Below are 27,500 nucleotides of genomic sequence, written 5' to 3' on the forward strand. Positions count from 1 at the left end.
TGCACTGTAGAGAATCTATTGTTGATTTTATTAAATTATTTTAGTACATAATATACCTTATATATAATGGCTTTAATTAAAGTGTAAAATATAAAAATTAAGTATCATGATTCATGTGTGCTCGAAGCAGAAAACATAATTTCGAACACCCCTGAAATATCAAAGACGATACTGTAGATTTATATGCCGTGTTTTTTTGCTTGTGCGGTGATAATGGTTTTAATTCAAGTTCAAAATGAAAAAGTAAAGTATCTTGTTTTAATTATTACAATTATTATAAACATCTATTTCGAACACGCATACATTATAGTAAATTACATACTGTTGATTTTATATGCCGGTTCTTTTTGCTTGGGTGGTAATAAAACTTACTAAATACATTTAGGTTGTATATGGTTTTTACGCGAGTCAACATACCAGCTCCTTTTTTTCCATCGGATTTATTCGATTATCAATACATCTCAAACAATTGGATATGTAACTTAATAAATAACACTGCCAGTTACATGAAGTTCATTTGCGTGGAATTACATAAAAATTGGGCCAGCTTTTGCAATCTGTTGCAGAAGAATGAACTCTCTCTCTCTTTCTCACTCTCTCTCTCTCTCTTTATCTATCTATCTCTCTCAAATGAAGTGGTGCCTGCGCATGAAACTTTTGTAGCAACCACACATCTCCTTTTTTTACACGGCGGTCACAACTTATCAAGACCCAGGAGCCACTCGGCATAAGGGTTATTGTGTGTACACTAATCAGTGGGATAGTATCCTAGTAATAGTTAGTATTGGGGATTTGATAAACTGTCATTACTTAAGGGGGCGGTTCATCAGGAATTTGGGTTTAAACTTTTGAAATGTTACATAACGGGTATTCAGAAATGCGGCAAGCATATTAATGAGTTTTGGGGGAAAATTTCGACGCCAAAAGGTCAAAGTTGAAAGAGTTGACCTTTGCAGATTCTACCAGATTTCTTAGCCCGTTTTGTGTCTTAATACTTGAAATTTTGGATGTAGGTAATGGAACATGTGTAAACCATTTGGTTTTGATTTGAGACAAAAATAATAAATGTTAATAGGTGTAATATTGGGAAAAAAGTTTTAAAAAATTACCTCTGCGGTCTCTACGAAATTACTCAATTTTTTGTCTTCACATCTGAAATTAAACATAGAGTTGGTTGGTTGGTTGGTTGGTTGTTATTGTTTTACGGTATATCAACCTTTTTCAGGTTATTTAATGCCGAATCTAGTTATTTTAAGGAACGATTTTTAATGGAGTATATTTGTCTTGTTTGTTTTTAATTCGGATTCTATTTAACCCAAAGTTGGGACCCTAACAGGTACTACCACTCCGGGTCAGAGAGGACTTGGGAGCAACACCCCCAAGGCCCGCAAGGTGGGGCCTCACCATCGGATATAGTTTTAGGTCATATCCAGGACCGTTAAACATGGAGTGTATTCAGACATAGGCCCAGTAATGTACAGAACATAGGACCCTAGCAAACACGCGCTATCGTATTAATATATAGAATATACATAAAATCTTAAAATATACATATGTATAAAAAAGAAATAATAACTTGTAAATATTTTTTAAAAACTACCACAGTAGCATAGAAATGCTTTTTTTTCTTTTAATATAATTTTATTTTCAAACAGATAATAATTTAAACTTTTAAAAAGTGTCTATTACATTCAAAACACTCCTCATCGAAACAAATTATGAATAAACCTGAATATTTACGTTATTAATGCCATTTAAGCTAACCGCCATGTTTTATTTATTTATTTTTTTAGTTATCATTGGTAAGTATGATGTTTTTATCCAATCACGGTGTAGCTAGGGTTTTCACTACCTAATCAGGTGATAGCGATGATTCTTTGTTATGTGGAGATAGGTAACCAACCCGGAACATTCTACATAAGGAACCGAGTCACCGGTTTTCACCGGGCCCTTGTATTACAGAGACTAAACTGAACGTAAACACGCTGTATTTGTCTCTATGTACATACGTAAATACACTTCTCTTTCAGTATCAAACCACAGTGTATATTTATTTATTCCTTTCGCAGAATAATTTATCTTTGATTGTCCGAGTAATAGATCATTTAGGACACATTCTTATTATTCTTCTTCTTCTTCTTATTATTATTATTATTATTATTGCTGTTGTTGATTTTGTGGCAATTGTTCCACAACACATAACATGTCTGCCAGTTAATCCATTAACATGTACAATACTTTCTAGATTTGTAAAAACAGCGTTATTAATCCATGCCTGGCAGGGACTTTAACCTCATTATATGTATTTAAAGTCTTCTAACTCATTAAATTAAAAAGATATGTGTCATGGTATGAGTATTTTTGGAATTGATTTTTCGTTAAATGAACATCGGATTCTTAAATTAAAAACTTCTCTGAAAATTAATCGGAAAATGAAGCTACGTAAAAGTGTTATGCATTATTAAAACGAAGTAAAATGAGCTAACAGCAAATATATTAATTATTATATATATATATATATATATATATATATATATATATATATATGGTGATATGGTGAGTGCCACTTCTTGATAGAAGAAGACCATCTTTCCCTTGCTTTATTGTTGATTACTCATTCATTTTCAAGTATTTTTGATTTTTTTTAATTATATACAGATATATACAGTTATACACATATACATATATACATGTCAAGATGCATCAATTCCTATTTTCTGTGGGAACGAAGGTATATATATATATATATATATATATATATATATACATATATACATACATATATATTTATATATATACATACATATATATGCATACATATATATATACATACATATATACACACATATATATACACACATATATATATATATATTTATATATGTATATATATATATACATATACATACATATATATACAGGCATACATATATATATATATATAATTTTTTGACTCTCGGTTATATATCCGCCACAGTTATACTCACTTAATAAACCGAGAATAACATCAGTCTATATAAAAACATGTAAGATATTAACGGATATATAATCAAGAGTTAAAACAATGACAGGAATATGCTGTTGTCACAGCCCAAGTGATGAATAATGAAAATCGATATTTGGAAAAAATTCAATTAAAGAAGGAGCAGTTCAATTTTGATTAAAGCTTACACCTTAATAGAAACTATCATTGTAATTACATTTAAAACGTTTCATTTTTTACCAGCGTACAAGAACGTTGTGGGTTCAAAAACAGCTTACAGAAAATGGACTCTGATTTATGAAAGTATGATCGGTTATGAAAAGTAAGGGTTGTAAATTTGGGTCGAATCTGGGGTATCAAAACCAAAGCAAAATATGATGAGAGTTAAAATAAAATAGATAAACGCCATAATTCATTATACCATACCTGTTCACACTTAAACACTTATCACAATATCCTGTGGATCTATATTATACACCCTTGTTTAACTTTGTGACATATTTCCATTTTATGGAGGGCAGGCGCGAACGAACACCCCATAATTTTATTATACCATATTTCTTCAAACTGAAACATAATTATCAAAGTATACTTACGCAGATAGATATGAAAAATCTTTATTAAAGTGTGTGCCTACTTCCATTCTATGGAGGTCAGGCGCGAACGCACAACCCACAATTTTATTATACCATATCTATTTAAGTAAAAATTTATTACTAAAGTATTCTCATGTACATCTATATCAAAAACACTTGTAAACGTTTGTTTCTTTAATTTTTAATTTTTAATTTTTTTTTATTTCCAGACTTTGTGGACCAGGCGCGAACGGAGACCCCACAATTTTAATGAACCACTGTTCTGCCAGATCAAACATACCCATTCCTGTGTCTTGATACATCTTCTATCATTATATGTAATCACTTTTTTAAAATAGTCAACCATATAGGAGCCTATTTCCATACTTTGCAGACCACACAATGTTAATGAACCAACGTTCTTCCAGATCAAACATACCCATTCCCGTGTCTCGATATATCTTCTATCATTATATGTAAACAGTTTTTTTTTTAAGTAGTCAACCATATAGGAGCCTATTTGTGACCAGATATACAACCATACACACACAGACATTCAGCTCTCTGTATATATATATATATATATAAAGCGGGCACGTTTAAAATGAATAATCCTTTTTACAGCACGTGGAACAACGATAACTGACATTTGCATTTTTAACTGAATTTGAACAACAACATAAAACAAACTATTATAATATGAAATAAATAGTATTCTTGGGCTTTCGCTTTACGACTTTCTGATTTCCAACATTCTGTGCGTACATAAATAAATAAAAACAAACCAGTCAAATCTCTTTTGTATTCACAATATACGAGATCGTCTTCTTTCTTATTAAAGTGTTTTTTTTAAATAGGTTTATACATTTCATATTTCTACACTCCTGACAATATAAATAGATAAAACCAAAAACAGTTTTTGGTTCCTCAATTCAGTCTTGCCTGTTCGTCTGTTCGTTTATCGTCTGTCCACAGTTTTCTTCAATAACTTGGACAAATATATATTTTTTAATTTTCACAAACATTAAATATGATATGTGTAAAAGAGGTAATAGAACGGATTTTCCGTGAAAACTCTGGTTGAACCCCTAGGGGTGCTTTCCGGTTAAAATGGATACAATTGAAATATTTTTGGTTATTAAAAATAATTAATGCCTTGGATTGTTATGAAAATTTCTGAAAAGTTTTAACTAACTGATTGCTATATATTTTTGTTTGTTTATACTCCGCGATAATTTTTCGAACACCGCGTTAACAGACACTGAAATTAAAATTTTATCATAGTAGTTCCCCCTATTATAATAAATAAAGAGAGAACTCTTAATGCGTTCCCGGTTCTGTTTTCTCAAGTTCTACATCATACCTCTACTTCACTGGGTAATATTCCTACAATGAAATCCAGTTTAGTTGATTTGGCACACGGATATAGTAACTTCCGATTGACCATGGAGACTTTGTCTGGAACTATAACCAATTTTAAAATCATTAAAATATTAAAATAAAATCTTCATATTTATATGCGCAAACCAGACAAAAGAGTTGTGATTATGGAGCGTTCAGACTAGGTCAGGAAATGTTATAAATTCTGAACAAGCATCTAAATTCCGTAAACTTGGTCCTATCGAGTTGGCGGATAATACTTGCAAAAATGAAATCAAAATGCAAAAAACGTCTTCTTGCATTATATAAAAAGAATATTTTTCCAAAGACGTTTATGATAGGATTATTATGCCCAGATTTTACGGTCTATTTAAAATACATACGCAACGTATCCCACTAATACCTATTTTATCTATGATAGGCTCTGTCCAACATTATTTGACTCTGTGACTTTTAGAAATTTTGCAACCTGTGCGTGAGTTATACACTACGGACTGCATATCTGTTTCTTTTCCGTTTGTTGAGTATTTACGTGGGTTAGGATCGGGATCTGAGATTTCTTTCCCGTGTTCGTTTAATGTCTCTAGTCCTTTACCAATGTAGTATTGGATGAGACTATAGGTATTTGCACTGATGCACTCTACGGGGGTCGCCTGACTGCTCCGCAGTTTTCTACAGGGATATTGACAGAACTCGTATTAATGTATACTAAATCAGTGGAGTGTAGCTTCGCTGATATTATGGAAAGTCAGGTAGACGGGCTCTCAATGTGGAATCCATTGGCTCTTACTCTAGCTGATATTTTCGTCGGTTATGATGGGTCTGTTCTTTTCAGTTCAGAAACTAAACTCACTACGTATGTTGGATATGTTGACGATACTTTTGCGATGTTTTCATCGCAAAATGAAGAGTCAGCATTTTTTAATAAGTTGAATTCTCTTCATTGGGGTCCGAAGTTTACTACGGAATCTGAGAAAGGCAACACTCTTCCCGTCTTAGATGTTTTTGTTGAACGTTAAAGAGATGGTTTTCTCACTAGCATTTACAGGAAGCCGAATTTTATTGGCCTGTATGTGAACTGGTCTTCTCTTGTACCTGAATCGCGAAAAATCGGCTTAATTAATACGTTGGCACATAGGACTCTTATGATTTGTTAATCTATTAAATTGGACACCGAACTGAAGATCAGAGATATTTTCATTAGTAATGGTTACCCTGCGGACCTCATTAATGATTGAATGGATAAAAAAAATGCTGATCTCCTAAATGGATAAAAAAATAAAGTTGCTGATCTCCTAAATGGATGAAAAAAAAAGTTGCTGATTCCCTAAAATATTTGGCCCTTTAAAATACCCTTTTTACTTAAAATTGTTCTGGATAGGAGATAATGATACAAAATTAAGTCAACAGATTGTAAGAAGTATAATTAATTGTTTTACCCTGTTTCCTTGCGTTTAGTATATGCTACTAGGCCTGTTTTCCTTCTTTTTGCAAGGATGGTTTGCTTTACATCCGAAAATGTAATATTATTTATCAATATAAATGCCAGTGTGATGCTGGCTATATCGGGCCGATTCATTGCATTTGCAGACTCGTATAAACCAGCACGTTCCATCCAAGATTGGACAGGGTAGAACGGGATATGTGAGTCTCCCCTCCTCTACAGTTTTGGACTCCGCCATTGACCAACATCTGGTTGAGAATCCTTGTTCAGCAAATCAGTATAAAATAGAATGGTTTAAGATAGGTCATAGAGCGGATTTTAAAAAAACATTTATAAATGTTAGAATCTATCCCTATCACAATCTGTAAACTTTTTTTGTATCGGCAGAAGGAATTGTAAAAAGCGTTAAATCTCTTCGGGAGACTTTGCCCATCTCCCCATTTTTCCTTCGCAATGCTTTATTAAATTAAATTATTAGTTTTAATTGTCCTTATTTTGCACTTTTATTTTATAAAAAAAACTCCCCGTTGCTCTTGCTTTTCGTCATTAATATTATTTCAATGCAACCGATTTCTCTTGATGAAATGATGACCGAAGGGCTCTTCAGAGAGTTCCGCATATTTTCAAATTCATTTATAAATTCTTTACCTCAAAACATATATATATATATATATATATATATATATATATATATATATATATATATATATAAGTGTCATCCCAGTTTCAACCCATGTCTAATCGACAAAATGTAGCACCCCCTCCTAGTTTTACAAGTATTGCAATTGTGGGTGCTCTCGAACTGCAAGCCCAAATACCTCCTCGACGTAATTACCCCTAACAAACTCTACAACCAGCAAAGTCACACCTTTACACAGTAAAGATCTCTTGATGTAAGAATAGACATCTTGCTGCTCGACTCTCTACATAGTACCCCTGAAACCACTCTCCTTGATAGCAGTCCTCTACATCAAATTGCCACCGTGCCTTGTTCAGAGTGAAAATGGAATGTACACACACACACACACCCACACACACACACACACACACACACACACACACACACATATATATATAGATTTATGCGTAAACTTTAAGTATTTACTTCAAAAGTGCTCAATACGTAGGTAGAGCTAGTTAGTAATTATAAAATATATATGGTCATTAACCTACACCGAATATTCCGCGTTTCATCCACTCCAGGGCTCTTCAGGCTTATGCATAATAATTACGCGGAATATTCAGTGTAGCTTAATCGCCATATATACTTTATAAATTTCTATCCATCTCTCTCTCTCTCTCTCTCTCTCTCTCTATATATATATATATATATATATATATATATATATATATAGTTATATCTCTTTATATTGCTATAATGATATAAAGTCTACTACACTGTATACGTTTCTCAAACATAAATAGATTGATCAAATAGCACTCACGATTAGTGGAGTCAGTTTATTTCTTTTCACGTGACCTTCTGAACGTGTTAAATAATTGAAAAATTCGTAACAAACAAACACACGAATATAAAAAAAATCTCTGTCGAAAAAAATAGACAGCTCAGCAAAGCGACAGGAAGCGTTTTGGACAACACAAGAAAGAAAAACAAACCAAAACATACAAATACACACACTTCTTTTCTGGCTGTCTTCTTTTGTGTTCATACGACAATTTCCGTTGAAAGGTGTCTAATTTGCCGAAAGGTTAATTGAAACTAACTATAGTCGTAACGGAAACTACTTTCTTTTAATTCTAATTCGGAAAAATAAAACAAGAAAAGCGAAAATAATACACCGAAATGAAACGAAAGTGCGAATTCTTTGTTCTTCCACGCAATCGCCCACTTAACCGAATACGACAGTGTCTTTGTTACTATTTACACAAGGCGGCATCTTGTAAAATAAACGGAGTCAATGTATTTCATAGGCGGGTTTCTTAGATTATATTTGCAAATAACAAAATAGTTAGCACCGTAGATTATTTGATCGAAAAAACGTGTGAGGATTACAGTCTTACCCCCGTTTTCTCGACGTCACCGAATTTAACATTGTTCCGTGGTCTTCTTCTTATCTTAATGTAATCCAGCATCCCAAATTTCCTTGAATTGTATATGCACTCAGGAAACGCGTGACTTATTTGACTAGCACGTGGTCATGATTCAAAGGGTCAGTTGTGGAACGAAATGAAAGAGAAAAAAAAAGGAAAAAAACAATTAACATGGCGAGACAGTTTGTTTCATGGTGAATAATTACGTGACTGTGAATGTTTATGCAATTGAGACTCGTCTATAAAAGCGCACGTATAGCAAGAATGAAGCGAATGGAGAGGAGGCGCCTTGCTTACGCAGACGTATGGAAGTGAGCTGGAAAGCTCCGTGCGTTTGGAAGTCGGAAGTTTTGACAACAGTGTGGACTCTAACCGGTAAATTTGTGATTTGAAGTGAAAAATAAATAACACCTGAGTGATTTAATTTTAGTACGTTTGTGAAACCATTGCGAAAAACTACTCTCTATGCGCTCAAGTCTTTAATTTGTTTTCTTGTTGTCACTTGCCGTGTCTATCGTTCACCCGAAAATGACTCCCGATCTTGTCCAAGCCACATGCTGGCTTCGACTGTGTCAAATTTTCAACCGTCGTCAACCATGAAAAACTGGTTCACTGCCATCAATAAGACTGTCGTAAAAAAACAAAAAAAAACAAAAAGCATTACACTAGACTGCCAACTGAATGCAACGGTCGTCAACCATGAAAAACTGGTTCACTGCCATCAATGAGACTGTCGTAAAAAAACAAAACAAAAAGCATTACACTAGACTGCCAACTGAATGCAACCGTCGTCAACAATGAAAAACTGGTTCACTGCCATCAATGAGACTGTCGTAAAAAAAAACAAAACAAAAAGCATTACACTAGACTGCCAACTGAATGCAACCGTCGTCAACCATGAAAAACTGGTTCACTGCCATCAATGAGACTGTCGTAAAAAAACAAAACAAAAAGCATTACACTAGACTGCCAACTGAATGCAACCGTCGTCAACCATGAAAAACTGGTTCACTGCCATCAATGAGACTGTCGTAAAAAAAAACAAAATAAAAAGCATTACACTAGACTGCCAACTGAATGCAACCGTCGTCAACCATGAAAAACTGGTTCACTGCCATCAATGAGACTGTCGTAAAAAAAACAAAACAAAAAGCATTACACTAGACTGCCAACTGAATGCAACCGTCGTCAACCATGAAAAACTGGTTCACTGCCATCAATGAGACTGTCGTAAAAAAACAAAACAAAAAGCATTACACTAGACTGCCAACTGAATGCAACCGTCGTCAACCATGAAAAACTGGTTCACTGCCATCAATGAGACTGTCGTAAAAAAAAACAAAATAAAAAGCATTACACTAGACTGCCAACTGAATGCAACCGTCGTCAACCATGAAAAACTGGTTCACTGCCATCAATGAGACTGTCGTAAAAAAACAAAACAAAAAGCATTACACTAGACTGCCAACTGAATGCAACCGTCGTCAACCATGAAAAACTGGTTCACTGCCATCAATGAGACTGTCGTAAAAAACAAAACAAAAAGCATTACACTAGACTGCCAACTGAATGCAACCGTCGTCAACCATGAAAAACTGGTTCACTGCCATCAATGAGACTGTCGTAAAAAAACAAAACAAAAAGCACTACACTAGACTGCCAACTGAATGCAACCGTCGTCAACCATGAAAAACTGGTTCACTGCCATCAATAAGACTGTCGTAAAAAAAAACAAAAAGCATTCCACTAGATTGCCAACTGAATGCAACCGTCGTAATGTCCACCGTGACTGCCAAATTTTTCTTTAGAATGGATTGACCTTCTTTTGTCCCACACCTCACTACATCTTGGCACACACTACCTTGTTTCTCTGTGGTGTTCGTTGGTAAGAATTCCTTATCAGTTACATTTGACTATAACATTTTTAACCGATAAACGATTTTCCTCTTCTTTTGGCATTCGTCTCTTTCTCTTTTCCCCCCTACTTTATAACATGTGAGGGCGAGGACAGATACAAACAAAATATTCTGATATATTTGGATATGTTATTTCTCTTCTCAGTTTTGTTGCTTTTCATCGTCTTTGTATTGGTAACACTTTAATACTATTAATTGCGTTCCTTGAAAGTAATGACAATTATCTGGACACAATAGCAGTGGCCCTATAATCGCAAGACGCAAGATAGATTCGAGTGTAAATAAATACTGTGCTTGCGACAATCATTGTTACTTTAGCACCTATAGCCTGTACGCACTATGTGGTCTTTGATGATAGAACATTGACTAACTCCTATATGCTCATAAATAATCCCAAGACTGATTCACTTAGGCCGCTCATACTTGCAACTCTTCAAATCCATGCGGCATTAAAGCCATCAATGGAGGGACGTATATTTTAGAGGGTTTGCCCAACAAATAGGCTTTGCAATATAGAGGAGTCGACGCAAATAATTAGATAAAGGCGCCAGCTATTATTAAACATATTGATTTCTATAGTGCTAACTATTTTAAAACTTTGGTCATCTAAGTCAGAAAACTCGATAAAACGAGAAGTAATATACTTATTAAGCGTTGTGATTTACAACGAGGTATTCATAGCTATGTGTAATCCAAAACAAATAAAATTAACACAACTCGGATATTTTATAAGTAGCATATCTGTTTATAAATCTAAATTATCGTAAATATTGAACTGTACACTGAATAGTATATATATATATATATATATATATATATATATATATACATATATATATATAATATTCAGTGTACAATTCAGTGTTTATGATAATTTATATATATATATATATATGTATATATATATATATATATATACACGTTTTATTTTTTTACCGTATCTTTCTGTTAAGTTATATAATTGTTTCAGCTACTCGGCCGTTTTTTGGCCGTCCGTAGCTTCCTCAAATAAAACGCATATTTACTCTACAACAGTATTGACCATTTTCTTCAGTTTTTATTAATTACCATTTCCACTAAATATACATACACACACACACACACACACACACACACACACATATATATATATATATATATATATATATATATATATATATATATATATATATATATATATATATATATGCCGTTTAATTTGTTTCGGTTACCGAATCCTATCAACGATCCAGTAACTTCATCATACTTTACAGAAATGAGTATTATTATTAAGAAAAACAATATAAAAAGAAGTAAAAAGGGGGGGTTTAATTCTAATTAAACAGTAGTAAAGTTTTAAGATTAAAAAAAAAGATTGGAAAGTAGTAAGGGGCGATGGGGAGTTTAAAATATTCAACCAGACACGAACAGACGAGGAGGAGGAGGAGAGAGCGATAAAGGGTGGAACAGTATGGCGTAAGATGGGTAAAATTTTAAAATCCGAGGTTGGGGCACAGAAAGAGAGATATAAGAAATAAAGGGAGAATAAAAGAGACACGCATATAATGAAGTGTTGCTTACTTGTGGACTGTAGGCAGATATAGCAGTTAGTCGTTGACTCCATTTCATATGAAGATTGACACGTTAAAGATCTATGCAATTTGGGAAGATGGCGTTTTTTGCACTAAGATTCGTCTTCTCAGAGCAAGATTTGTTACACCCATCTTAAGTGCATTTATCTATTTAAACCCACTGACTATAAAATGTCTAAAGGATATGAAACTATGAAAACATGCATGTGGAAGGATATAAATAAAATACTACTACTACTACTAATAATAATAATAATGAAAATAATAATGATTAATAATAAAAGTAGTAATAAAAATAATAAAATGGTAAAAAATAATAGTAATGATACCAAAGAATATGGAATACAATTCGCTAAGTAATTGTATAAATCCAGTTGGTGAGGGATAGAGAAATAAATCATAAAATAAAAGTAGAATATATAAATAAGTATAATTAATTAGTCGAGATTAGGCATATGTATGCTAAATTATGTTCCTCTCTCTCTCTATCTCTCTCTCTCTCTCTCTTTGTGAACAATTATCATTATTATTCTTATATCATTTATTTTTAATCGACTAGTCCTTAAACGGGTTAAAACGCAGAAAAAATCCCGTGTAGTGTTATAGGCATCTATATTTTCACAATATACTAGCATATAATTATCCAACGTAATCTTGTGTGTTTAAAATATTTAATTCATCAATGCCAGACGTACTAAACCTTTAATTCAGCCAAGTAATATTTACATTGAAAATAACGCAATCGAGCAACAACAAATGCCATTTGATTGGTTCACCGAAGCAAAACTATTGAGTTACTTGGGGAAGTCACCAATTATCAAGGCACGAGGGCCACTCTAGGATTAAAGTTAAGTGTAAGTTAAATGATAAAACAACATCATCAGTCGCATGTGAACTTGGGTAGGACGAGATTATCAAAGAGAACGACGCAATATGAATTTATTCTAATTAGAATTTAAAAAAAAACAAAAACAAATGGAAAGCAGACACAGAGTATTGTGTTCTAAATGAGGAAGGTACTTGGGAATAAGATCTCATCAGGAAATATTCGTCTTTTAGGATCAGATGAATAGTGAAGGAAGATGTTGGCGGGTTTTGCAGCTAGTGGAGTTTTTGTTTCGAATGGTTTAGACAGTGGACTCACATATTGGATCTCAGTCGTGCATTTACCATAGACTAGAGATGTGTACAATCTCTTTTGTAAGAAGGAGAGAAAATAGAGGCGTAAGAGTAATCACACACTAAATGTTGAATGCAGTGTTTTAATCTGTGAGAGCACGATAAGGGCACTCGTAGGATCTCGAAGCCAAATCTAACAAAAGTACTCCATTTAAGGGCCATTTTAACTCCTGTATAGGTAGACGGTTTGCGTTGGAATCATATACTTTTTGGACCAGTAGAATGACTTCATCATTTTTCTAGTTATTTTGGCAGGTGATTTGACACAGGTTTATCATTTAAGGTCAGGGTAAAATTTCAGTTTAAGAAGTTTTGTGAAGAATGGTGTGCCACCAAGGTGGGTCCTATTCATTTTTACTGGGTGGGTATATGTGTGTTAGTGGTGAAAAGATAGAAAATATTATTTGAAAACATAAAAAAGGTTACTGTCATTCCGTATACTATTATACCGGGCGCCCCAGAAATATGGGAGTATATTTTCCATGAATCTAGACAAATAAAAAGAAAATATGGTTTGGATACGACATAATCACGTTGACACGCCGGTTCCCGCTGGATCACCGAACTTAAGCAACGTTGAGCCTGGTCAGTACTGAATGTGTAACCATTTGGGAATTACAGGTGCTGTATGTGCTCTCTGCTTATCTCGGCATTTTTTCTAGTCGTCCTGGTCTTCTCGTTGCCACTGGACCCGAAAAGTGTCGATTCGGGAGAGGTGTGGTTAGAGATTGCGCGACCCTTGCCTCACAATTACACCCGCAACTGCCTCTACAGAGGTATCCTTTGTCTTTCGAGACTGAGCGGAGGCATACTATTATATGGTTCGGAATGACGTAGCTTAACATCAAGAAAAGAGTTTGGTGCATAATAAATCCATAGGTACCCCAGCCTTAATACTGTGGGTTTCATATTTCTATCTATAAACAGTAGTTCATGGTTGAAAGGACATGTGCAGCTATTAGGTAGCTTGATATCTTAAGAAATAAGCTTTTGTATTAAACCCTGTAAACTTCTTCGCATATATCAAAGGTTATCGCGGTAGAAATAAAGCAATCGTCAATAGATTCATTAATCCTGTGTGATATTTCTGTCAGATAATTTGGTTTTGTCTTAAAACAGAACGAGTACTGCCTGTCGCATTATATTATTTTGCTTAAATGTTGACAGCTTTTCTGTTTTCACGGATATTAGCAATATACTCATGCCGTTCAAGATGCTGATTGCTCTTCACTCGTATGCAGAAAACGATTCTTATTTTAAAATACTGGACAAGCTGTCGAATTTTTCCATTTTCATGGAAAGTGTTCGACTGAGCTTAAATCTATGGTCCCTCCTCGCAAAACTTTCACAAGAAACACTCGTCTAGCTGTAAACACTATCAATAATTCCCCCCACTCTTTATCTGTGCCTAAACCAAAACGTAGATTCCATGAACAAAGCTTTTTTATTAGAACTGCACGCCTGTGGAATATCTTCCGTTTTCCTGCTTTCCGGCTGACTACAATATGGTTGTCTTCAAGTCTAACGTAAATAAGTTCTTGATGAGCCGTTCCATATAAGTTATCAAATTTAACAAATTTTCATTACTAATGATTATTATATTGTCCAATTTCTACTGTACACTCTTTAACCCTTATCCTTGAGTGGCCTCTTGGCCTTGATAATGTGTTTATACCTATGAAAAAAAATAAAATAAAATAAAAAGTAGAATGTGAACAAGTTCTAATTAAATCGTCCCCCTAAGTAATCCAAGTTACAAAATTCCCACTGTTTACTATGCTAAAATCACAATGACTAATGTATACCTATTAACCCTTATCCTTGAGTGGCCTCTGGGCCTTGATAAGTGGTGACATCCATGTAAAAAAAAAAAAAAAAAAAAAACGTGTATCCTAAAACTCACGATTTAGTAAAATTTGTTAGTATTTGAACTCGGTATGGTTTCAGTTTTATAGGACAATGTTTCCAATGTAGTCAAGGCACGTTGCTTTTTTGGAATCGAGGTTATTTATGAGTTTAGAAATGCCACATACATATATGGGGATGTCGCTCAAAGTATGTTCAATCCTAGGAGGGAATTCAGGGCGTGGGCGGTCAATATAACACAGGGTTGGGGTTTATGCAAAGTTCTTAGTGAGGAATTTGTAGATAGAGAGATAATCACCTTAAGACAGTTGATTATGGTTGAGATAGATTTACGCATGAGTACATGTGTTTCAGTACTATAGTCAGTTTTAGTTTATGGATAATAAGCAGACAATGTACCAATTCTGTCCTCCATTGTTGAGCCCTCTACAATAATCACGAGGTTTCGTTGAGTTTATATCTAGAAAACCAACTTAAACAACCAATATACCCACACGCACGCAAACACACACACATGCACGCGCGCACGCATATATATATATATATATATATATATATATATATATATATATATATATATATATATGAATAAAAAAGAATGCGAAAAGTATAAAAGCTTATAACTTTTCTTTATTCGTTTTAAATTGATGACGTGCAGGAATACAAAATAATAATATTATGAAAAAAAATTAAAAAACGTTTTTCATAAGTACATAATTTTCGACCGATCTTTCAGTCTTCATCGGTGTATATATATATATATATATATATATATATATATATATATATATATATATATATATATATTCTATACGTTCACCCTCTCGTGTTTTATGCTTTCATAATTATATTTGCAAGATATGACAAGTTGTAATGTTTAGGATATTCCAACAAATCTATAAAGTAAAATTTGATGCTATTTCTAGGACAGTATCTCACTCGTTAAGAGTAATTAAACACACATTGGAACATTATCAAAATAACCCAGTCTCTAAAGTTACGCTAAAAAGAAAGTCCGCATTTGGCATCTTTTTTGAAAACTGCAAATTTAAGTTACTATTAATGTAACTGTTTAAACAACCTTTACCTCATTTGATTCGTCTTTTATTTCTTTATAATTTTCTTTGTTCATATTTGATTTTTAATTGGAGTATTCTAGTGTTCTCATCGATTTTGAACAAATCATGACAAATCGAGAAAGTAAAAAAAAATACGCTGCAGCAACAAATGAACTTAAAACCAGATTTAAATATCCACATTTTTGCAACAAAGCATCTCTAACCGTAATTGTTGTTAGTTCAAGTTATACAACGTAGCATGTATTCCATATGCCTCGATTTGAATTAACCCTCACCTTTCTGGTTCATGTAATCGAGAACTCGGCCGCAAATTGAAATGTGATAAAAAAAAAACGGCACGAATTACTGAGCAAAAGCAAAAAGAAAAAAAAGCACTGTCGGTGTTTGTGATACCCCTTAATCTGGTCATCCTAGAGTGACTACTTACAGAGAAGACAGTGCTATCAAGATCCACAGCTTCAGGAACAGATTTGAAACGGCAACCCGAATCCAACAACAATGTAATCTTGTTAAAATTTGTTCTCTTTCTACAGTTAAGTTTGAAGGAATTTAATTTGCGAGGCTGTGTTTTAAGACACAAGTCAAATATTTCTGTAAAGTACAGAAAGCGCCATCTGGCCTTCGTCAGATGCAGTGACTTCAGCAACGACATCCACTTTATAGGTTAGCCAGTGATAGTAAACAGTACGACCGTTGAAGGAAGTTCCTAGCTGCACATTTTCAACCTTGCAATACATAATTTATTAGATCAGGGTTAAGGTTTCGAATGAAGCAGATTTCATTTTTTTTCAGCATATTTTCCCGTTTGACAATGAATTCAACCATTTGTTTGATTAAAAATTCGATAATATGCGTAAACGCTTACTTTCTTAAGTGGTCTTATGATTTTGACCAGGACTGTATATATGGGCGAGTGTAATAAATGTACACATGCATGGTGATAATAATGGAAATAGTATTCATATGAAGTTGAATATAAAAAAGAACAAACTAATTTATGTGTTCATCAATGTTTCGTCTTTATTTCGATACTTACTAATGATTCATTCCGAAGAATTCTCGACATATGGACGAAACGTTGATGAACATATAACTTAGTTTGTTTCTTTTAATTTCTACGAAAATATATAGACACATCTCTCTCTCTCTCTCTCTCTCTCTCTCTCTCTCTTGTAATATATATATGTGTGTATGTGTGTGTGTTTGTGTGTGTCTCTCTCTCTCTCTACGAGTGTTTATTTTTTACAAAGACCTCACCATTTATCAAGGCCCAGAGGCAATTCCAGGATAAGGGTTAAAGAGTGTACAATAGACAATATGACAATAAAGTAATGGTTAGTGGAAACTCAGTGAATATGTTACCTTATATGGAACGGCTCATCAAAAACTTGTTTACGTTAGGCTTGAAGACAACCGTATTATATTCAGCTGGAAAGCAGGAAAACGGAAGACAATATTTCGTCTTTATTTCGATACTTATTTACGATTCATTCGGAAGAAAAATCGACATATGGATTAAACGTTGATGAACACATAACTTAGTTTTTCACCTTTTTTATTTCTACAAATATATACATATATATATGTATATATATATGTATATATATATGTGTGTGTGTGTGTGCGTATGTAGGTGGGTATACATACACATGTACTTCACACACCTATATGCGCATATATATATATATATAGATAGATAGATAGATGCATACATACATACATATATACATAGAAAAATAGGCGGATAGATATCACGTTTGCCCACGCATATATATATATATATATATATATATATATATGCCTCCAGATGTTGTCAAATGCGTAGGCCTCGATCATCGAAACTTAACACTGACAATGTTTCTAGAGAAAATTGTAAAATAACAACTCATACTTCAAATTAGCACAACACGCAACCCAAAGCCAGTGTATTATGTTTTTATGTATGTTTTTTTTATAGGTTAGGGCGCCAATAAACTTTGCGTGTCAAAGGGTTACAACATCCTATTAGCTGTTTCTATTTATATGATAATACTTTCGATAAATCTGTTCTCCGAGACAAAAGATAGACATGCTTCGCCACAATTACCAGTTTATATTTCTACGTTTGATATTTTGCGGTGCACACAAACACATATGTACATGTAAGCATATAGATATATGTCTATATAAAATTGGAAAGTGTGAGTCATCTCGTATCAAGTTGCAATGTTCTTTTGAGGGACATATATTTAACAACGAGACATGATGGAGTATATATCAGCCCCACTGGACAATCTGTAAAAAATTAAATATCTAATGTAGCAGAACCCCTGGGGACGTCAACCTGAAAGAACAGTTGAAAATTACTTATATACCATATATTACGACCATATAATCCCTAAAGCCACCTACCTTGAAAATGCTGCTCAGCTGCTGTGAATCCTGACATAGTTATATAAAATAAGTCAGAGAGAGAGCTGCAACCTTGGTTGAAGAGTGTGTCCCTAATAATAGATATCTGAACAGAGCTGAAAGGGAGAAGCAAACCAAATATCTAGGCTTTATGTATGATATGAAAAGTAACTGGAATCTTAGGGAGATATCAATAATGCCAGTTATTACATCTGCTATAGGGCTTATGAAAAAAAACTAAAGTCCTACGAAACTAATATTGCTTGGTGAACCAGGTGCAAAAGAGATCCAGACAATTACAAAATATGATGAAAGTAAAAATAAAATAGATAAACTCCATAATTTATTATACAATACCTGTTCACACTGAAACACTTATCACAATATTCTGTGGATCTTTATGAAAAAACCTTGTAAAACTTTGTGACATATTTCCATTCTATGGAGGCCAGGTGCGAACGAACACCCCATAATTTAATTATGCCATATTTCTTCAAACTGTAACATAATTATCAAAATATATTTACGCAGATAGATATGAAAAGTCTTTTTTTTAAGTGTGTGCCTATTTATATTCTATGGAGGCCAGGCGCGTACGCAGGCCCCATAATTTTATTATACCATCCCTATTAAAGTTAAGAATACTTTGATGATAGGTTTTATGCACATCTATATAAAAAACACTTGTAAACGTTTTTTTTTTTTTTAATTTTTTTTTATTTCCATGCATAGCGGACGAGGCGCGAACGCAGACCCCACAATTTTAATGAATCAACGTTCTGCCAGATCAAATATACCCATTCCTGTGTCAGGATACATCTTCTATCATTATATGTAATCAGTTTTTTAAAATAGTCAACCATATAGGAGCCTATTCGTGACCAGACACATACACACACACACATTCAGCTTTATATTTATATATATACATATATTTATATATATATATATATGTATATATATATATATATATATATATATATATATATATATATATATATATAGAGAGAGAGAGAGAGATATGGAGAGAGAGATTAACCGTCATCATCATCGTAGAAAAAGATGAATACTATGCATAAACTAATATTTAAACTTAGTTCCGATGCAGGTTTAATAAATATACTAAAAGAATAAACTATACAAATAAAATAACATATCTGTAGCCTTCTTAGTTCAGATTGACAAGGAGAAAGTAAAAACAACTATGTAACGTTTCATTTTCCAAAGGAGACCCTGGTTGTATATATATATATATATATATATATATATGTGTGTGTGTGTGTGTGTGTGTGTGTGTGTGTGTGTGTGTGTGTGTGTGTAAGTTTTATACAGTTCTTCTAAGGAGGTGTCGATGTTTTACTGCAATAAGCGCCTAGTAATCCCAAATCTTCACTTATCTGGTATTTACCTCGTTCTACGTTGCTTAACCTCAGTTATATGTTTATAATAATTAGGGCAGATGGGGACGTAAAATTGTAGCAGTTCTTATAAGGAGGCGTCGGGGTTTTCCTGCATAAACCTCTTGTACTTCCAAATTATCACTTATTTGGTACTTACCCCCTTCAATGTTGCTTAATCCCGGGGATCATACGAGCATCGGTGTGGCAACGTGATTATGCCGTAAAGAAAAAATAACATCTAAAAACAAGTTATAATTTCAGCTCTTTGTGAGACATAAATATTACTGGATACGCACACAAAAGAAGTGTTCGCTTCCAACTGTGCGGAACGGTATTACGTTAAATCTGAGTAAGTCTCGTAAGTACTGATGTTTTAGGACGCTTGTTAGCTAAGAAAATATTTTATATATATATTGATAAGAAAATAATGAATACATTTTTCTAAAAATACAGTATCAATAATATTTTCAATCAAAATGCAGTATCAATAATATTTTCAATCAAAATGCACAATTTATTTAATTGTTCTAAGAATTAAATTAATTAATAAGAGTGTTGTGTTTTTTATTGTTTAGCACATCTATGTTTACGAAACAGACATTAATAATTCAAAACGGGAGATTATAATAGCAGTCAATGTAAGTTAATATCTGCTTCAATCCTGCGGGTTTAACGCACGCACAAACTGAGACAATGGAAAAATGGAAACATATCGCTTGACGTGCGAGAATGATCTCTCTCTCTTATATTAACCTCCGTTGAAATTCGGTATAAAATGATAGGGTTCGTGCATGGTGGAGTCTTTTGGCGCGAATACGAACGCGGGTTTCGTGATCGATTCTCGTTGATGGCAAACAATGGACGGGCTAGTTATGCAAACTTAATTATTGCACCGCATCAAGGACGCCAATTACTCAACATAATTACGTGCATTGATATGGCTAACTTGCATGACACGTTGCGCCCTGAACAAATTCCATGTTTCTATCGAAGAAGCTTTACAGGAAACATGTAAGGTGCGTGACAATATTAGCAATCTATAGAAATGACCCCCTGGCGCGAGATTGTTTTTCCTCAAGCACTGTTACACTCCCTCTCATGGGATATGCCCCACAAAAGATTTGTGTTCATTGAGAAATAGCTGAGTGGTCTTTACTGCTGTGTTCTTGTAATAACCTGATTAGTTGCCTTACTGAACAAATGTCCTTGGTCTAAACTTGTATATTTAGCGTGTGACTTTTAGCGTAAAATTCGGTGTCTCTCTAAGGGAGCGTGCGCTACAAGTCGGTATTTATTCGCGTGTTAGCTAATCATATTCTTACCACAATCACAGGCTTCGGACAAACAAAACCAACGTCCTTGTTGGTCAAATCCGTCAATCTATAAATAGCAACAACGAGGCTCTTTCAGCAACATAAGAAGACCTCCCAGCAGAACATCCTCCACAAGGAGTGGATAACACTCAACCGGGCCGAGCGAAGGTGACCAAAATACGGGTCAATCTGCACAATAAGGTTTGTGTACCCGACTTTCCGTGTGCCTGCGGCACCGACGTATACAATAACGCACACAATTTCACAGACTCGGAACTCTAGGATGCCGACGACGAACCTCGAGATAGTGTGAAATGCGACGACGACAACGACGACGACGACGACGACGATGATGATGATGATGGTGGTGACGACGACGATGATGATGATGATGATGATGATGATGATGATGATGCCATGAGAAAAGGTCATTTAATAGCAAATAGTGCACATGGTGGATAAAATTGCTAAATCTTTCCATTTCGAAATTAAGGTTGGTACTTTTTAATATTGCAATATGAGAACAGAACTGTCCCGATACAACTCTCGTATGTTGATAATCTAGAATCAGCTTTTAAAGTTTAGAAATTTATTATATGGTTTATCAGAACTTTCGTAAAAGGAGAAAAGTGTGATAAACCATGTTGCATCTGTAAATCATCATGTTCAAAATGGCTTACGAAATTGACGTCCCATTTTTTTCCTGTGGGCGGCGTTGTCACAAACTTTTCTGGAACGTTCAGGGTGTTTTTCAGGATATGGCTCAGTATAAAGTTCAAGGCAACGTATTTCATTTGACATGACTGGAGTTATGGTGAGTAAAACTATTGGAACCTGTGTCTCTTTAAAGGGAACTAAATTCATATAGTCACCTGTACGTTACCAAATATAAATGTAAACGTTATTTAAGAAACTTAATTAAACATTAAGTTGTAAAAACTTTAATTAAACATTAAGTTGTAAAAGTAAAAATTATGAACTGAACGGTTTATTTCAATAACAAGCAATCGTGAATCTTGTTCCTTAACTTTAAGTGTCTTAAATTTAATTACGTTATTATGTAAAATGTTATCATGCGAAAAGCTGAAATAATGTTATTATTCTGAAAGTTATTCTTGACCTGGGGATGGTGTTTGGTAACTAATCTCTGCTTCAGCGTGAAAATGTAACAAAAATATCGTAAAACATGAATTTAACTTGAAAAAAAAACTATTTAAAAATCCGCGACTGTATCGCGCTCTCGCGTCATATGCATCCTAGATCAATATTTACTTTAAAAGTATGTGTTTTGGTGCCGCGATATTTGTAATTAATGTTATCGAATTAAATTAAACTTTTACGCTATTTTTTCTTCCGTCGTAGGATAGAAGAATATTTACACCCCCCCTTTCCCCAATATGGAAGAAGATTCACAAATATAAAATAATTATTCAAAATTGTGCATTGTATTTTTCAACGGTCATAATTAGGAATTATAAAATGATACACAGTTACTCATTGTAAAACTTTATCTTGTATTATTTCGTTTTTTTTTTTTGGTAAATATAATTCTTACCACCCTTGAAAAATCCTGGAAAATTGCATCTTTTAAATGTTTTCGGGGATGCTAAAAACGAAAATTTACAAAAAAAAAATGTAAAAGTAAAATAAAATAAAATATGGAATACGAGAAGATTCCAAGATCTGAGGAAATGTTAGTTTCTAAAAAGTGGGGGATCACTTTTCTATAATAATATAACGCGAACCGAGCAGCCACTTTAAGGCTACATTTTTTCGAGGGGCGGGGAGTCAGTGTACACTGGGCACAAGTAAATGTAAAATGAGCACTCACTTTTTTGATTTGGAGTTTGTACACGTCAGATCGATTATAAAAGTCTGGTAGCCTCCCCACAAATATGGTTGGTGCGCAGTTTACGTGTAACTGTGTTCATTATACGCTGATTACCCCCTACCCAACAAAAATGGCCATAAAGTGGGTGCTCATTGTACGTAAACTTATTATAGACAAGTGACCCTCTACTTTTTTGAAACTAACATTTTTGAATATTTCTGAAACTACTTGTTTGCCCCAATTTTAGACGTTATTTTCGTTTTCAGCATCCCCACAATCCTTTTTGTAATTAACATTTCTTCAGATATTTTAAGCTACTTCTTTGCCGGAATTTTAAACGTGATTATTGTTTGCACCACCCCGGAATGCCTATAAAATGGGTAATTTTAAAGGATTGGCCGAAGGTGGAAAGAATATTCATATTTACCTTTTTTTTTAATTGTTAAATAACCTGTACGTCTATAGTAATAGTCTAATAAAAACGAAATCCTACTGCGGTATCGTTATTAAATGTTAATTTAAAGTAATTGTTAACCACATATGATCATGTGGACTAATAGCTTGATATAAGTTTAGCCATTTAACGTTTGTGACACATTTATACTACAAGCAAACTCGTAAACTAAAATAAAATCTGCGACGCGTAAAAAACATGAGACGAAATATATTTCTAAAGCTGTCGTAATGTAAGGTTGTGCCCCTTTGGCTTTGATCATAGCGTAGTATATGTGTAAACTGTGGCACGCAGGGGCATGGATAAAAACATTATTATTACTATTATTATTATTAATTGATTCTAGCGACGACGGGTCACTGGATCGATTATTATGATAAGCAAAATAAACAATTAGATAGGACAAAAGAGATTGACAGCTGAAATAAAAATATCGCTACAAAAGAAATGCGAAAATAGAAAATAGATGTAAACGTGATTTTGATTTACATAAACAAATAACCTGATTGAGGTTACATGAGCTGTTGGTCTGAGACACGTAAAGAGGTGTACTTTAAGGGAGATTCTTGAGTCGTTAGCTGAACATCAGAGAGAACGGACGACTCAAAGGGGTAGTTTATCTCTCCATGACGCAGAGGGCGGCATTTCCTCAGGAATCCAATATGTAAAGACGTTCTAATATTTGAAGATGTCAGCTGAAATCATGAAAATAAATATTCGTGAATAATCCAGGTATGTGTTGTGTTATTTACACCTGTTAAAAAGAACTGTTCGTCTACTTTTGTTTTGATACGTCCACGTCAATCGGTTTCTGTTAGAACTGTTGCATAAATATTAACATATACACACCAGACGATCACCTAAATAATACAACGTATATAAAGACACGCATTTACACGTACATGAATACACAGATCTAATACAAACCCCACAATTCAACACGTCGTTATGGAGCATATCTATATACACACAACGTAACAGTAATAACCGTTTGTTAAAAACGAATTATTGTCTCGTTTTCATTATTACTAAAATATTATAAATGATGATGGGTCACTATAACTTTATGACTGAAATAAAATATGAATGATAATTACTTGTCACTGTTTAGCAATAAAACAGTCAATAAACCAACTAATTTCCAAGTGATGTTAGTCAGATATGAAGGAAAATAATACTGGAAATAAATTAAATTACGTGAAGTATTTTTTTTTCGAGATTCCGAAGTTGTCATCCGGGTATTTTATAAGTAATGATACTGAGAAGTCATGTTTGTGGTAATCTCTGGATTGTTTGTTTTATACTTATGTTTCTTTGATGTCGGAATTCCATAATATGTAGATCTCAATCAATGAAGTTTTGAGGGATAGGAAGAGGGATAAATCATTATTTGTGTAAGAGTAAAGCGTCAACAGTATGCGATATATATAAATTTACTAGTATGTTAATGACGGACTAGACCCAGGAAAGTAGAAAAAAGCATAAATGATCGCGGTGTAGAATCGGGTCGTAAGAGGTCTTATCGACTAAGGGGGTAAAATTTGAGCTACTTCCTCTGTAGCTTATGAGGATGATGTTTTTACATTACGGACTAATATGTTTGTAATGGCGTTCTATAATTATATAAGGTAATGGCTTATATCGTATACACAAAAAATACTTGCTATCTGTTAATCTAAACCTACGGAATTTTGGCCCAGATAGGAAATATTGCGGCTCTTTAATATATACAAGATATACAGTAGTGATTTTAAAAGTAAGGGAATAAAGGGTGTAACGATATTTGTTAGAATTCTAATGGAAGTACTTAACGCTCTAGTTAACATCGTTACTACTTGACCAATCGCCACTTGGAAAAGTAAATACTTATATTACTGTAAAAGATACATGTTTGAGACTGCGTACAAAAGCATTTACATTCGACTTATATCCGCCAAATATATATTTTTTTTCAAAATGGTCATTTTGGCATCTATTTTAAACTGGCTAAAACGAAATAAAATTCGTGGGACAAATTCCCAATATGTCAGGTGTCAAGTCTGAAAGAGCAAGGATTTGTGTAGAGGAGTTTGGTAGAGACTGTGCAGCCCACATACAGACACATTCATTTATACATTACGATAGTTGAATATACAGATGCGTGTACTAAAATGTTATATGCTATAAACTATGCAATTATGCTGAATTTAACCGTAAAACTTGGCATATTAGTTAAATGAAACAGCCATTCTATAAGAAAGCATACACATGTATAATTAATTAAAAAAATAAGTTTATTTTCTGAAGGATAATGCAAATTATTTTACTTTAATAAACAAATAGGTCGATTAAAAATTAGAGTATTAAAATCAGCAAGTTCGTGGACACTCTTAACGAAGACCGCCCACTACGAACTACGCAAGGTATTTTAGAACGTCACAGCTTTTCTCGAATGCAGTATCATTTTTAATGGGTTGAAGGGTACGAATCGAACTTGCTGAATACTCGAATTTTTAATCGACCTATATTTTTAATTGACTTTTCATCGACTTTTAACTGATCACCTAACGCTGTTTACTGTATATTTTAGTTTCACTTTTAACTCTCATTTTCGCTCCTTCGCACTTTTACTTAAACACGTGAGGATGATCCGTGGACAAATCGTTAAACACATGAGGATGGGCCGTAGGCGAATCGAAAGCGCTCCTGACAGCAACAACTATGGAACTTGCATTAATATTTTTGACTTTGACACTAAAATGACGGAAGATCGAAAAATTTAAAAAAAAAATCATAAAGCAAAGTGTCTCTGTTGCATTTAATAATATTTCTTGAATGAAAAAACTTCTGCCTAAATATACCAATATATATATAAAGAGAAGGAGTGAGAGGAAGAGCGAGGTCTAGATAGATAGATGTACCCATGTATATATGTATATGTGTATCAGTGCGTGTGTGTGTATGTGTGTGTATGGTCTTCATCAAAGGTTGCTATAAACCTATGCAGGAAATAGTGATTATTTTTTACAAATAGAACGATCATTTCGCATTTTTAAAAAAATCGCTATTGCTCAATTCGATTATCTGCCTTTCATGTACGCTTTTCATTCAATTTAGCTCCGTCTTTTTTTAAAACTTGTATTTCTTGCATTTTTCTCTTAGTCGCGTCCTATGATGTGCGCTATCATTTAAGAAGGCGGATTTCTAGGAAGTGGTCGGCTTGTAACTGAGCCGTGATTTAATTAGCCAGCGTTGATTGAATCTGGAATGAAAGAGGTCCGTGTTTTGCCTAAAACTCTTAATATTGGAGGCTCTGATAATGTCTAAATCTATTTGCTAAAAACAAGTGAAAGACGGCTGAGTAAATAAATATAAAAATGTAAATAGACATGATACCGTAGGAGATATGCATATAATTTTAATTTTTTTTCTTCTGTGAGTGGGTGTAGAAGATTCACACTTTAACTCGTAATGTATGTCTAGTTTCTTTTATTTTTACTTATTATCCTGCGACTGATTTTATAGAGATCTAATAAGAATATAATAATGTTCCATGAAGCACACAAACACTATGACAAAAACATGTCCCTGCTATAATTAAACAGCAATACATTTTGTTTTATAAATAATGTATTGATTTATTTCATTCTTTTATTCTTACTAGCCGGTGTGCCCGACGTTGCCCGGGTACTTGGTGGGGGTGTTGAGTAAAAAATATTAGGCAGGCATGCAGGCAGGCAGGCTCGAACCTATACCGTGAAGGAGGAAGAGAACGTTAAAGAAGTGACGTCTTTGCCGTTGCGTCCATCGTCAAACCGGAATTGCTGACGGTTTAAATAAAGGTTAGTCAGCCGAAAAGAGGGGATAACTTTAAAAAAAAATATCGGCGAAAAAAACGACCCCTTCTTGTAAAACAGGGCACAGTTGAGGGTGAAGGAATTATAGTTTTTAGCCAATTTTTCGATATTTGTCCTCCAAAGGATCGAGCTTCAAAACGATGTAGATTTTTGTAAGACTCCATCGCCTGTGTCGATAGTTTAAGGCAAATATACAAACATACAAACATACATACATACATTAAAACAGA

This window comes from Euprymna scolopes, chromosome 31 (assembly GCF_053919585.1).
Source record: "Euprymna scolopes isolate OS-2025 chromosome 31, ASM5391958v1, whole genome shotgun sequence".
Classification (NCBI taxonomy): Eukaryota; Metazoa; Mollusca; class Cephalopoda; order Sepiida; family Sepiolidae; genus Euprymna; species Euprymna scolopes.